Genomic DNA, 14,761 nt, shown 5'->3' with positions numbered 1-14,761 from the left:
CAGTGCCGGATGCTTGTCCGCACTGAGCAATCATTGAAAACGACATCTTGCACAGTGCGAACATGCTACTATGCAGTTTGCGCAGTGCTACGCGTAGCTCGCGTAGTGCAAAGTGCACTTTGCTTAGCTACGCGTAGCCCTAGTTCGCAAACTACGCCCACCCCTAGTTAATATCCTGAACTATCCTCAACCCAAGATATTGCATCTCCTTTTTAATTAATAGATTACTGCTTACTTGGTTCCACATCATCACTTTCGGCTTATGCTCATTCACAGAGTACCCTGACACTTCTCCAAATTCTGTTGCTTTACGTAGGATCATAGATAAAGCAACATCCACATTAGACGAGTGTATCATAAGGTCATCTGCGTATAACATAACTTTCTTGACCCAATCTCCCTGATAAAAGGGTGAAATACTAATTGGTTGTCTAATTTAAAAGGCCAAGGACTCCATATAAAAATTAAACAAAAGGGGGGATAGAGGGCAGCCCTGTCTTGTATCACTCTGAATTTTGAAAGAAGATGTTAGTTTTCTATTTACCAGGACTATGCTACGGGCTATTTATATATTAACCTTATAGCTCTGCAGAAGTTATCTCCCACATTGTATCTTTTAAGAACTGAAAATAGATAAGACCAGCTCACCTTATCAAATTCTTTAGAGGCATCCAATGTTATTACAGCTAATGGGGTGTCAAAGGCTCTAGCAAAATCGATAGCCCCCATAAGCTCATACCTGAACTCATGTAGGTATCTCTCTTTCACAAAACCCCTCTGATCTTCATGGATAATGTACCACCTGCAATTTTTGCTAGCCTATTGGCTAAGATTTTAGTGAAAAATGTATAGTCTGAGTTAGGAAAATTGGTCTATACGACTCGCATGATGCTGGATCTTTACCCGGTTTTAAAATAAGGGTGACTGTGGCCTCATTCCATGATTTTGGTAGTTGTGCTGCATGACCCAGTATCTCACTTATCACTAATGTCTATAGGGGTGATATTACCTCTGCTAAAATTTTATACAGCTCCGTTGGTATGCCAAACGGCCAGCTGCTTTACCCCCTTTATTGGTTTAAATTGCTTTAACCACTTCCTCCTGAGTGATCTCTTGGTTTAGAATGTTTTGTAGGTTAATATCTATGGGTTGAGTGGATTCCTTCAACCAACCCTCTATCTCAATGGCTCCCACTTCTTCCTTATATTCCATATATAACTCACTAAAGAACTCCTTAAAGGCCTCTTTGATCTCAATCTCACTACTCAGGCTGACCTCATTGGAATCGCTGTTCTGGAGTAAATTGAAAACCTGGCTGTTTTCCAGTCTCTAACCGCTGCCATTCCCTCTTGTAGCCTATTGTCTGCAGCGCCAGGACACCCCCATCGGGGGTAGCCGTGCGCTATATAAGCTTCAAAATAATAATAATAATAATAATAATAATAATAATAATAATAATATAATAATTTCCAGACCGATTTTCCCTGATCTCATTGATTCTACTCTTATTCCGATCAGTCTTCACTTTCCAGGCTAGGAGTTTACCTGTTCCCCCTCCGTATTCAGAATGTGCTAATTTACTAGCATCCCAAATTTTTCTAATTCTAATTGGGAGGTTCTATGATAGTTGGCTCTTCATTAGTAACAACAGTTTTTCTAATTCTATTTTATTCTCCTCCATGTCTGATCTTTTAATTTCCATACCTATTCTCTTCTTCTCATCCTCCAATTGTGAGATTTCTCTTGTGCATTCCTTATTTCTGTAGCATGTTATACCTGTGATCTTACCTCTAATGAAGGACTTTAGAGTATCCCAAACTAATCAATTTAAGGCGGATCCACTGTTGACCTTAATAAACTCTCTAACCTCTTCTTTGCGGTTCTCCATTGGGGAAACATCCTTTACAATGCAACTTTTACCACGCAGTGCCTTTACGACGCAACTTTTACAACGCAAACCATTACAACGCATTGCGCTGGGGGGCGCTCTAGGATAGGGAATAGATTTAATTTACTATCCAACACCTTCCCTACTATCCACGGGGACTGGAGTTGGAATAGTAAATTAAACTATTCACTATCCAGCGCCCCAAAGCACTATGTGTTGTAAAGGTATTCGTTGTAAATACCGCGTTGTAAAGGCATGCGTGGTAAAAGCATGCGTTGTAATGTCATACATCCTCTCCATTGCTTTGCTTTCTGTCAATATAGTCCGGTCCAAATTCCACCTGTTCTCTATGTACCAATTGGAGTTTTTAAGTGTTGAGAGGACTGCCGAGTGATCCGATAAGTGAGCCGCCTTGTATGCTATATCTGAAATATCTTATCTGAGGCTCCAGTCTACTAGAAAATAGTAAATTCTGGACCTACTCCCATACTTCTTATTGTGAAAAGATGTACCCTGTACAATTCCCGCTCTTTCTATCCAGAGGTCACACAATGTGTGTTGAGTCATCATGCTTTTTAAAAATACACGGGAATTGGGTGTCGGAGTAGTTTTACTTGATTTATCTAAACTAAGATCCAGCACAACATTAAAATCTCCTCCCATGATTATTGGGTCCGGGAAATCTAAGAGATTACTGAATAAGTTTGTTAATGGTTTGCAATCATCATTATTAGGCTGATAATAGCCTACAAGTGTTAGAGGCCTATGATCCACTTTGGCCTTGGCTATAATCCATCTCCCCCTTTATCTGCTCTTGTTTGTGTCACTGTTGGAGCTGGCCCTTCTTGCAGGGTCATCCCCAAACTTTTTGCTTCTTCCTCCCTTATTTTTCCTGACCCGTGGCTGTTGGCAATAGGACTCTGCGCACTTTACCACTGCTGATCAGTGCTAAAGTGCATATGCTCTCTGTGTAAATTATTATTCTGATTGGATATACATGTTTGGCATATTTGTATCACCATGAAGTCCCTAGTAAAGTGCACTGGGTGTGCCAGGGCTGGTGATGACAAATGCTACTGGTGGGCCTGCAGCACTGATTGTGCCACCCACAGGAGTAGCTCTAAAATGGTGTCTCAGGCCTGCCACTGCAGTGCCTATGGGCAGTTTAGAACTGCCATGTCCTCCTGGTCAGTGTCCCCACTGACCAGGCCTAACCCTTCCCTTTTTGTGCACATCAGTCACCCCTATGGAAGGCCCAAGGTACCCCCCTGGGCAGGGTGCAGTGTATGTAAAAGGTAGAGCATGTACTAGTGCAGGTGACATGCTCTGGTAGTGAATGGCAGCCATTTTCGTTTTTCACTACTGTAAGGCTATCTTGCTCCATAGGTTAACATGGGGGATGCTGGCTACAGTGGTTAACAGCCTTTCTTCCCATAGGAACAAGATAGGACATAAGTATCTAGTATCCCTGAACTCAGAATTAATAACACATCTTTTAGGAAAGGTTGTTTTTAAATCCTGTGTTTGAGAACAGCACTTTTAGAAAGCTGCTGTTCTCTTGTCTGACCCTTCTGTGTGCCTGGGCCTGTTTGTGTATTGACTGTCTGGTTTGAGAGTGACAGGGGCTGGGGAATTCCCCAGGAGGCTGGACGAGTCAGCACTAGGCTGAATGACTGCAATTGCAACTGGAGTGGTGGGAGGAGTTAGCACCTGGGCTGAATAGGGCTGTGCCTGCCTTCCACAATGCTGGCTCCACCCCCCTGCTGGGTGGCTGAGGACCCTGCCCCTCACTCTGAAAGGAAAGATGCAGCCAGCAAAACAAAGTGCTCAGGATCCACCCAGAACTGGTTCAGACCGGGCTCAGGGCCCACATGCACCAAGAGAACAAAGACTTTAGGGGTATAAGTACAGGACCCCTGACAACAGAAAATTAGATCATCCTGGAAATCAAGAAGGAACCTCTGCCAAGGAGAAAGCTGAAACTGAAGAAGGAAGATTGTCCTGCTGTTGCTCTGCTGGACTGACCTGTTGCTTTGCTGCCAAGGAGAGGGGAAGGACTTTGCTGCTGAGCTGTGTCCCCGGTCTTGAAGGAATCTCCAAGGGCCTGAGAAGAGCTGGCTCCCTGTTTTGAAGTCCCAGGAACAAAAGGACTTCACCCCCAGCTTCCCTGAACTCTGCTGAGAGAGTTCTGTCCTTCCTAGAGTGCTTGATCCAGTTGTGGGGCCTCTGGAAGTTGTACCTGAGCTGGGAAGCTTGAAACTAAGCTTGAGTGACTTTTGAACTTGAAAAGTGTCGCATCGCTCGCTTGCGGAGCGCATCCCCGACAGTGCGAGAAGTTTCCCGCTGCTACGGAGGTCAAGATCGTCGCAGTGCCTGACGCCGCTGCCAGAGACGTCGCATCCTTCGTTTGCGGGACGCACCAGACCGGTGCGGGAGAATCGAACATCGCTGCGAGTATCGTCGCAGAGCCTGTCGTCGCTGGGTGAGAACGCCGCACCGCTTGCTTGCGGACCGCATCACGTCGCTGCGAGCATCGTCGCAGAATCAACGCATCAAGGAGCTGCGAGAGAGAGGATCCCCGCTGGCCGGAGATCGTCGCAGCCCCTACGAGATCGTCGCATCGTGCCTTTGCGAGAACAGACTTCCTACGGAACCTACGCATCGGAATCCATACAAGTGGCCTTCCTCCCCATACATACCAGATTCGTCGCAACACGCCCGCTGCTGCAGCGGGGCTGTCGCATCGCCTCCCCAGGGTCTCAGGAGCAACGCATCGCTTGTTTTCCACCGCACCAGCTTCTGCTTTTGGAACTTTGTTGCAACTAAAAGGTACTGTGAGTAAACGTGACGCAACTGTGAACTTTTCACGCATCAGTAGAGAATTCTATCGCAACGTAGAGAATTCTAACGCAACCTTAAGAACTCTTTTTGAAACCATATTCTTGAACTGTGTATGTTGGATTTTTGTCGTTTTGGTCTTTTGTAGTTTAGATTAAAAATACCTTTATTTTTCTAAACTGTTGTGGAGTCAGTTTGTGGTGTTTTCACTGTGTTACTGTAAGTGTTGGTACAAATACTTTACGCATTGCCTCTGGTTAGCCTAGACTGCTCGTGCCAAGCTACCTACAGGGTGAGCAGGGGTTATCTCAGAGGGTTATCTCCTTGCCCTGACTAGAAGCAAGGGTCCCTATTTGGACAGTGGTACCTACCTCTGCCAACTAGAGACCCCCAGATCTAACAGTCACACATATTCTTGTCTGTTTTTTTTTTACTATTATTGCTAATCCTCTAATGTTTCCAGTCTGGTCTGTACAACAAATGTGATCTACCCATCTTTGTTTTTTTAAAAGATCAATACATTCCTTTTTCAGCAAATGTGTCTCTTGCAGAAGTCAAATATGTGCAGGGGGGGTCCCTAAAGTAATGGATTAACCTATCCCTTTGGCCCTTTACTGGTAGACCATTAACGTTCCAATTTAAGATCTGTATGGACATGCTTCTATAATTCGAACTGATACTGAGGAATTTGAGGACTTTTTTGTATTTTTTTCCCCAAATGCCCCCCATCCTGTGCCCCTACACCCCCCCCCCACACCTACCCTGGAGAACCCACCACTGCTTCTTCCTTGGACTTGATGTTAGTTCAAGTTAAGTTCTTTGCTCAGATTGCTCTGAGCCTCACCTCTAATAACAACAAAAAAATTGTGTATATGTCTAGTGGATCAGCCTGTATTCTTACAACAAATGCTTCCTGAAATGTTTCCCGAACTTCCTTAGCTTCCCCCTTCGCCACCCTTAATACTTTCCAGAAGGTCATCTGCTTCGCTTTTATTCCTGACCATGTGCATTTTTTTGTTGTACATAATACTTAGTAATGCCGGAAATTTACGTTGGACATTTGCACCCACTTTTCTAAAGTCATCCCTGCCCTTACCCAGCTCCCACTGTCTGTCTAAAGTAGCTCTTGATAAATCTGAACATATTTCAAAGGAAAAATCAGGGCCTTTGAGAGTTTTTAATTTTAACGCAGACACCAAGATTTTTTCTTTAAGTGCATACATCTGAAAATTAATAAGAATTCTTCTTGGTTTTGTTCTTCCCGGGTTTTTTCTAAAGGGGTCTCTGTGGATTCTTTGGATATCTTTTGCAATATCCATTTCACTTTCCTCTAGCTGGACCAAGGTCTTTATAAGGGCCACCACAAATGCTTTTAAATCTTCTGTTTCTTTACCTTTAGGCACATTTAATAGCCTTGGGTTATTCTTTCTAAAGTTATTTTCTAGCTGTTAAACTTTGTCTTGAAGACCCTGCTCATCTTTACGCAGTGCCTGAAGTTCCGCTCTACTACTGGCAAGGTCCTTTTTTAGTTCCTCTACTATACCCTGAAGGATTTCTGTCCTATCGGATAAAGTATATGGGGCCATTTTATCAAGGAAACTGTGGTAGTTTATCGCCGCTTTACCGGCAGGAAACTGCCGATAAAGCGGCGATAATGGGCTTGATAATATGCGATTCGAATTTCAATCAAAGCCCAGGTTAGATGTTCACACATCTAACATGGGCTTCGATTGAAATTCGAATCGCATATTATCAAGCCCATTATCGCCACTTTATCGGCAGTTTCCTGCCGGTAAAGCGGCGATAAACTACCGCAGCTTCCTTGATAATATGGCCCCTAGTTTTCTCTCCAAGACCTCACAAAATCCCTGAATTTCACGCTGATTTGCCTCTGATACTGAGAAGCCCGTCCTAATGTCTGTGATTACCTTTCCAATCATACCCTCTAAAGAACCGTCTATTGGACCACCTGGCACCCTATTGCTGGTGATTGTTATATGTGCATCTGATATATCTGGCTTGTTAGGCATATTTGGCATATCCTTCTCATGCCTATCACTGCCCTCATCTCTCTTATCTTGAGTGGCCTGAATATTAGCACCTTTATGAGTCGTCATTCCACCAAATTAGGTACTTTTGGGCCATTTCCAGCATTACCCTGTCCTCCGTTCTCCATGGCGGGGACTTTAATACCTATAATAGATGTAGGCTCCCCAGTGCTCTTATGACACTCTGGTTCTATCTGTTATGGTCTGTTTTAAATTCAGTACAGGCGGTTGTAGTTTAAAAAAAGAGCGCAATGAAGGTGTAGTTTTCATTTTGGAGTCAATAGAGTCTGCTTTCTTCTTTTGTTTTTTTCCTTTCTTTTTCACTTCTTGTCTTACTTTTTCTCTGGGAGTGCGTTTTTTAGGTTGTATTGGGGATTTCTCTGAGTCTGAGTTAGGAAAATCAGTCCTGGCAGCTGAGTCCTAAGCAAAAGCAAAAACCAGCTCCTCTAAGTCCCCATTACTCACTTCTTTATCAATTTGGGGTTCCACTACAGCCTGCACTTTCAGTACTTTCAGTACTGTTTGACCGTGACACAATCCCCCCGCATTAATCCCGGTACCTTTCAGGCCCTGGTTTCTTTCGTCCCCGATGGTGGCCTGCTGCTCTGCCCGGGCTAAGATCTCCAAACACTCCGAGCGTGCAGCAGCAGCACATGTGCTAAGGCTGCCACCGCTTGCCCGGAGGTAGCCTCGCGCTGCTGCCCTGCGGCTCTTTCTGAGTTCCAGGGCAGCTGAAACACAGCGCGGACCAGTGACCAAACACGAACGACCCTAGATTCGAGTTGGGACAATGTGTGCGGTCCAGCACATGAAGAAGGGGAAAAAAGACCCCCCCCCCCCCCCCCAGGTAAAGTGTGCGGTATTTAAATGTGCATTTCAGGCAAGGCAAAACGTGGTTATCCACACTACATGTAACTGAGGGCTAAGAGACTCCGGAGCTTGTGACCTGCATGCTACGCGGCTGCCATGTTCTCTAAAAAAAAAGAATATTTTTTAATCCTGAATATAAGGTATTTATGTGAGTAGTATATTCCAATTTTGAGCAACAAAGATAGTAATTGTGTACAATTTGATGACTATACCATGTGGCATATTTACAAAAAAATGCTGGAACACAGTGTTACGCCAAATTTGTCAATTTTGCACTCCGACATTTTTAAAACACAGGGATGTGCTGTATTTACAAAAATATGCTGCACCCCTGTGTTTCTCCTCGTGCTGACGCTAAAAAAGCTGCCTAGCACCAGCACAGGCACCCTGCTGCCATTTTGCATAATATCATAATAATAATTCCAATTTGTAAAGTGCAAACATATCACCCCTTAAGGGTTTCAAGGTGCTGTGGACCGTTGGATGATTAGGTGAGCTATTGCTCAGAGTCACATGATGCTGAGCTGCTGCAGTCGCAAGGGATCAAATTGTGAGCCCCACGCTCTGGAGTCAACCGCTCTGGTTGCTGCACCACACCTCTTCCTAGGGTGTCTGCACTGAAGGGGCAATTGTTTTTGTGCAGGAATGGACACTTTCCTGCACAATAACAATCAATAATTATGTTTTCCCCTTTCTATGGGTACCACAGAATGAAAACGAGGAGAAATTAATAATTTCGGTATTACCTGGCCTTGCTTTTTGGCCCTGCCCCAGCCTTGTAAATCTGGGGCAGTATAAAAAAGCAATGGGTGTTGTTTTGGAACGCCCACTGTCACACCCATTGCAAGCCCCTTTGCCGTACAGGACTGCGACAGAAAGGGGCATATTTACAAGGAGGAGTTAAGCCACATTCAGTGGCTTAGCGCCACCTTGTAAATATGGGGAGTGGTCTAAGGCCACGAGAGCATCAAAGAAAGTTTAGCTTGGGTGGCGAAAGGGGCTTGTAAATATGCCGCAAAGTCCACTATGGACACATGTCAGCTGACATGCAGAGGAGAGGAGTATTTCAGTGAGGAGGAACAAATTGCTATTAAGAAAAGTAGGCTTCTTTAAAAGTACACATGTGTATAAGATAGACCCCTACCAGTTGTGTGAGGGCACTAAGATCTGACCATTCAGATCCCATGTGACCCCCATAGAGAGGAACTACTCCAGTTGAAATGTTTAAGCACTTAATTCTAGGAGGGGCATGGCTGTAGGACCTCATTAAACATAGCTCCCCATCTCTCTTTTGAATATATATGTACAACTGGTTCTTCAAGTGATCCTAATTGGAGGGCATACACATACTCAGCACCTGGATACCCCCTCAGGTGACAAGTTGACCCTCTGCCAAGTGATATTACTTTACATTACACTTTTGACTGTCTACCCCCAAGACAAGCACCGTTACTTCATGGCGCAAGTGGCACAGACATATCTGCTAAGTTTCGAAGGTTCATGCATGATGTGCTGCTCCAGTCCTGATTTTGACCTTTGTATTGTGGTCAATGACATTATTGATTTCACTACAAGTCAGAGAATTGAAAGGGCAACCTAGAGTGGAGTAACACATCACACATGGGGCAGTGAAGCCTGGCAGGGATGGACTGGATTGGATAAATTGTTACTGGAAAATAAATTTGCAGTGATGTGATGGATAAATGAACCTGTGAGGTATTCCTGCCCTTTTCCTTCTACAATGTGCATCCCAGTGCAGCCAAGTGTCTAGCTATGCTGCCCTGCATAACAGTTTGAAACAAATTATCCATTGTTTTCACTTACCCTTTAGGTGTTCCTTGCCTTTGATCGTAGCACTGTCCTGTCCTGCCACCAATTCTTTTGGGATGAGTGATGCCACCTGCTACTTCAATGGGTCCCACTTCTCCTGGACATCAACTCCTCCTCCTGACTGCCTGGCTGTCATAAGGTTCCTGATCAGCTTTCTTTTGGTTCTGTGCTTGTAGTTATGCCACCTCTTCTTGCACTCCAGTACTGTTCTTTCGGGTCTTCTCCGCACACGGCGAGACCCGCCATCAAGAACACTTGAAAGCTTCTCTGAACCCCAGTCTTTTATTACTGCGGCAACCAAAGACGGCATAATTCGCCACCAGCACTAATCTCTGGATCTATTTGGATTATTTCCACACTGGAAAACACAATACGTACCCCATAGTACGCTCACAATTTTGTGAAACACCCGATCAGGACTGGGTTGGAAATATCACCGCTCCTCCGACCTCGCCCTTCATGACTTCCCAACAGCCCTGAAGAGTCACGGGTTAACACCCTGCTTGACGAAACACGTGTCGGCTGGTCTCATGTTCCTAATATATGCATTCCAATAAAACGACACAAAAAGAACACATTTGTTTGACTACATCCTTGTAACTTTCTGGTGATCATTCACATCACACTTACTTGTTGTGTGCATCGGACATTGCTTAAAATTGACTACAGGGAAGGAATTCCTCCACCCCTGTGTTTCAGAGTTTAGGGTTTTTCTCTGATCCATTTGCACCAACCACAAGCAATCATTTCTTTTTGACCCAACCACTACCTGTTGTGCGCCAACATATTTCTGAATACTTACAAACCCCTCGCAGAACTTTAAGTACTGTTCTTTATGTTTCGCCTACGTTGTTCATCTTATCCACTATGCTTTGCCACATGGCTTCCTCCTTCCCTAATGTCAATTTGGAGGTGAAAAAGAGAAGTTGTTAAAACTCTGTCACCTCACTGATTAGTATTTGGTTCTCCTCTACACTGAAATTGCACTTCCTCTTTGACTGGGCTGCTGTCTTGTCATCTTGGCTGGGGTTGGTGTTGTTGTCCTCCTGACTGGTAGATGGTGCTTCCTCCATTTTTCCTGTTATAGGTGTTCAGAAGTTCTGTGGATTCAACAGCATCATGTTTTTAAACTTCCCACCAAGCAACGCACTCCTGCGTGATGCAAAGCTAATTTGGCAAACGTAAAGATGCTTTATGACACGCAAAGCAGCTTTGCATCACATAGGTAGCAGTTGCGTTACAACACTTTGAGTCATTCTTCTCACCAATGCATCGGGATTTGCGTCATGGTGCGCCATAGCATAAATACAGTGGGGCAGATTTACATGCCCCTTGTGCCTCTTTTATGCCGCCATTGCGTCAGTTTTGTGACGCAGCTGCAGCGCAAAAGATGCGCCATAGTGTGGGATATTTACAACGTGACGCATCTGGGAGATGCGTCACATTGTAAAGCTGTGCGCCAGAAGGAGGTGTTCCTGCGCAGGTAGGGGCGTTCCGGCGCAGGAATGCCTCCTAAAGGTGGCTGAGTGAAATCTACAAGATTTCACTGAGTCACTTTGAGGCCCATGCTGCGTCAAAACCCCGCGCCTGCTTGAAGCAGGTGTAAGGATTGATGAAGCATTAACAAGATAGGGCACCCAGACCATTGCTGGAGCTGCGTCACGCTTGCGACGCAACTCCAGCAATGCGCCGCTTTTACGGCACCGATGCGTGACGCATCTGTGCCATTTTTGCCCCATGGTGTGCCGCATTGTAAATGCGGCGCATCCATTGTGGCGGAGGCATGGCGCACAATAAGTGGCGCATCCCTGCTGATATGCAGGGATGTGCCAGTTATTGTAAAACTGCACCAGTGCATCCATGTAGGAAGTAAGTGCTACATAGTGCAGATTTTTCTTCTGCCACAATGCCACAACGCCACAACGCAGCGTTGTGTCAGAATTCATAAATATGCCCCAAAACGACTTTAGGTGCTGCGATCCTGAAACATTATTGGGAATATTTAAGAGCGGAGTTGCTTCGCTCTTGCACCACGAAAGGTGGTGCAGGAGAGAACCAGGCCCTAAATGAGAGTTGTAAACCCACACCTGAGTGGCTCGATAAATCTGTAATAAAGCAACAGAGTGCAAATTGCTGTAAATGTAAATGTAAATGTAGTTGAGCTTATATAGCGCACAGCTACCCGCAAAGCAGGTGTCCCGGCGCTTGCTTAGGGAACCCTTCCTGATATTCCCCTGTGAGATAGCAGGGTATCCACAAGGTGAAAGTCAGGCATCCCGCCGCGAGGGGCCGTTGTGGAGATTAAGCAAGCTGTTGCCCAGAGTCGCAGAGTGTGAACCCGTGAGTCGAGGAGGCACCGGGGTGAGAATTATCGAGTCCGTGGAATTTTTAGCCCAAGACCCGCCGGGGCGGGGAATTGAACCCTGGTCCAGGACCGATCTCAGATTCCGGGTCTGCCGCCTCCAACCCCTGAGCCACACTTCTCCACAAGGTGCCTTACTCTGTGCAAGAGATGCGTTCCATGAGTGTTGCCTGGTTGTTTCCACAGAACTCCATGGTTTTTGATGCATTCACAGATTTAACAGAATTGGTAAACGTGGGAATGGGAGAAAAATATATGGGGCATATTACCAACAACTAGCGATAATTTTTGTCTCTAACTTGTTTAGAGACAAAAATTATCGCCGCACATCGGCGATTTTTATCGCAGATAAACCTTGCTATTAGCAAGGTTTATCGCAAATGCGATAAAAAACGGCCGCAATGCATGAATATCGCTGAAAAGTCAGCGATATTCATGCATTATCGAGCAAATGCTCTTAGCCATGTTATCCACCTCCCATTGGATAACATGGTGAAGAACTGCTCAGGGCATGTGTTAGCTTTTGGAGATATTCGCGCTTAGCGCGAATATCTCCAAAAGTTGGTAATAGGAGATAGCGATGTTAGTGACTGTTTCCAGTCGCTAACATCTTGGCACGCCCACTTTGCATGTCATTAGTGATAAATATCACTGACATGCAAAGTGGGGCCCAAGATGGTCGCTATCTCCTATTAGCTGTCACTAACTGGTGTTAGCGACAGCTTGGTAATAGGGAGATAATTTTATCTCCGCTTTCTTGGCTTTTAAAGCCAAAAAAGCGGAGATAAACCCCCTTGATAATATACCCCATAGTCTTCCCAGGGAGACATAACAAGGAGAAATATTTTTATTTTCTATGTGTGCTGTATTCTGTAGCACACATAGAAAAAGGAATATGCCTCCCAGGATTGTTTTTGTGAAGGAAGAGGTCCCTTCCTGCACAAAAACAATCTTGCACACAACGCAGACACCCCTGCACCAGAGCAAGGGTATCTGCATTGTCGTTAGGCTGCCAAAAGAGCACCAGTGCAGTCGAAAAGACAGGAATGCACTTGTTGTTTAAATAAGACGCATTCCTGCCCTTTTCCTGTCACGAGGTGCAGTGCAGTGAGGGGACTTGATAGTAGATTATAATACAAAGAGATTTTCAAAGTGGTTTTGTGATCAAACTTATATAATTAATTTAAAAAAGAACATTTTGAGAGAAGTGTAACTCTAGTGTAGCTTCTCTTTCAAAAGCGGTTGATTCAGAGCTGTCCGATTGATTGTACTAAAAGACAAAGAATGTATTTAAGGTTGTGCATATGTCCGTTAGTGCAACGAATTGGCCACTAGAGGGGAGCATAGCCTAAGTATTGGTGGAATTCAATGTTCAGACTCCTTTTTGTTGGTATATTGAAAAAGCAGTTTTCTAATTTCTGCTTTCATGTTAGCTGGTTTTGATTATACGATTTGCTGAAGTCGGGTATTGTATTGGAGATTACACGTTAATAACCAAAACAGCTTAAATTTAAGGCTTGCATTATTTGCACTACATGCATTTTAATCTAATTTTATTTTATTTTATGTTTGTTGGGGGGAAAAAGTGAAGTGCATTTGTTCCTCAGATATGCTTCAGTAAACATGCTGTTTAAAGACACTAATGTAACAAATGGGTCACTGATTAATCAAATGATTTAATGTACATAATGTAAATGCAGTTACTATTTTTCCCCGTAGACTTGTTCATATTTAGGGGCATATTTATGAAAAGCATGCACCGACTTTGCACCACGAATTGTGACCCAGAACCGGCGCAAGCAGTATGTCATATTTATAAAACAACACATTTGCCATAATGTGTAGTGTTAAAAGGCGTGCTTGGGGCAAAAGCTGCGCCAAGCACAATTTAAAATATTTAGGGGCAGATTTACAATAACTGGCGCATCCCCAGGGATGCGCCAGTTATTGTGCGCCACAGCTCCGCCACCCATGGTGCGCCGCATTTACAATGCGGCGCACCATGGTGCAAGGAAGGGCAGATGCATGACGCATCTTTTGGCTTACGGGCGGCGCATTGCTAGAGTCGCGTCGCAAGCGCGACGCAACACCTGCAATGCTCAGGGGCCACCCATACATTACATGGTGCGTCACTCCTTGCGCCTGCTTCAAGCAGGCGTAAGGCAATTACGTAGCAGCTTTGGGAAAGTGACTCAGTGAAATCTTGTAGATTTCACTGAGTCACTTTCCAGGGACGTTCCTGTGACGGAACGCCCCCCCCTGCACCGGAACGCCTACATGAAACCTGACGCAGGTTTCATGTGGCGCAGGGCCTTACACCGTGACGCATCTCCATAGATGCGTCACGTTGTAAATGCCTCGTAGGGATGCGCCACGTTTACGCCGCCTTGCGTGACGCAACAGCGGCGTAAACGTGGTGCAAGGGGCTCGTAAATCTGCCCCACAATGTCGATGTTCGCCTGCAAAATCCAATGGAAATGTAACACAGCAATAATTATTGGTTTGTAAATGAGTTACACATCATTGTGAAGGGCACGACAAAGCCTGATATGTGCCAGAATTGCTGTACGTCGTCAACCCAGGCATAGGAAATGACGTGGTGGCTGTGGTACAAACAGAGCAACCCTACACAACAATTTGCAAGCTCAGCTACGCCATGGAGGTCATCGTCCTGGAACTAGGAGTTGGATGGAGATCACCACCATCATCATATAGGCAGCAAAGGAGGAGGGAGTTTTGTGTTCCGGCAATGCATATCCTGCATTGACCTCAGGAAGGATGAGGTCCTAAAATTCTATGGACTCAGGAGTGAGTACGTCATTCAATTGCTGAATAAGATAGGGCCAAGTCTCCAGCCACCAACTGCAAGGCCCAATAGCATTCCCCACATGTGAAACCTATGGCTGTGCTCCACATGCTGGCATC

The sequence above is a fragment of the Lissotriton helveticus genome, chromosome 12 (assembly GCF_964261635.1).
Source record: "Lissotriton helveticus chromosome 12, aLisHel1.1, whole genome shotgun sequence".
NCBI classification, from domain to species: Eukaryota; Metazoa; Chordata; class Amphibia; order Caudata; family Salamandridae; genus Lissotriton; species Lissotriton helveticus.
This window is presented reverse-complemented; position numbering follows the sequence as displayed.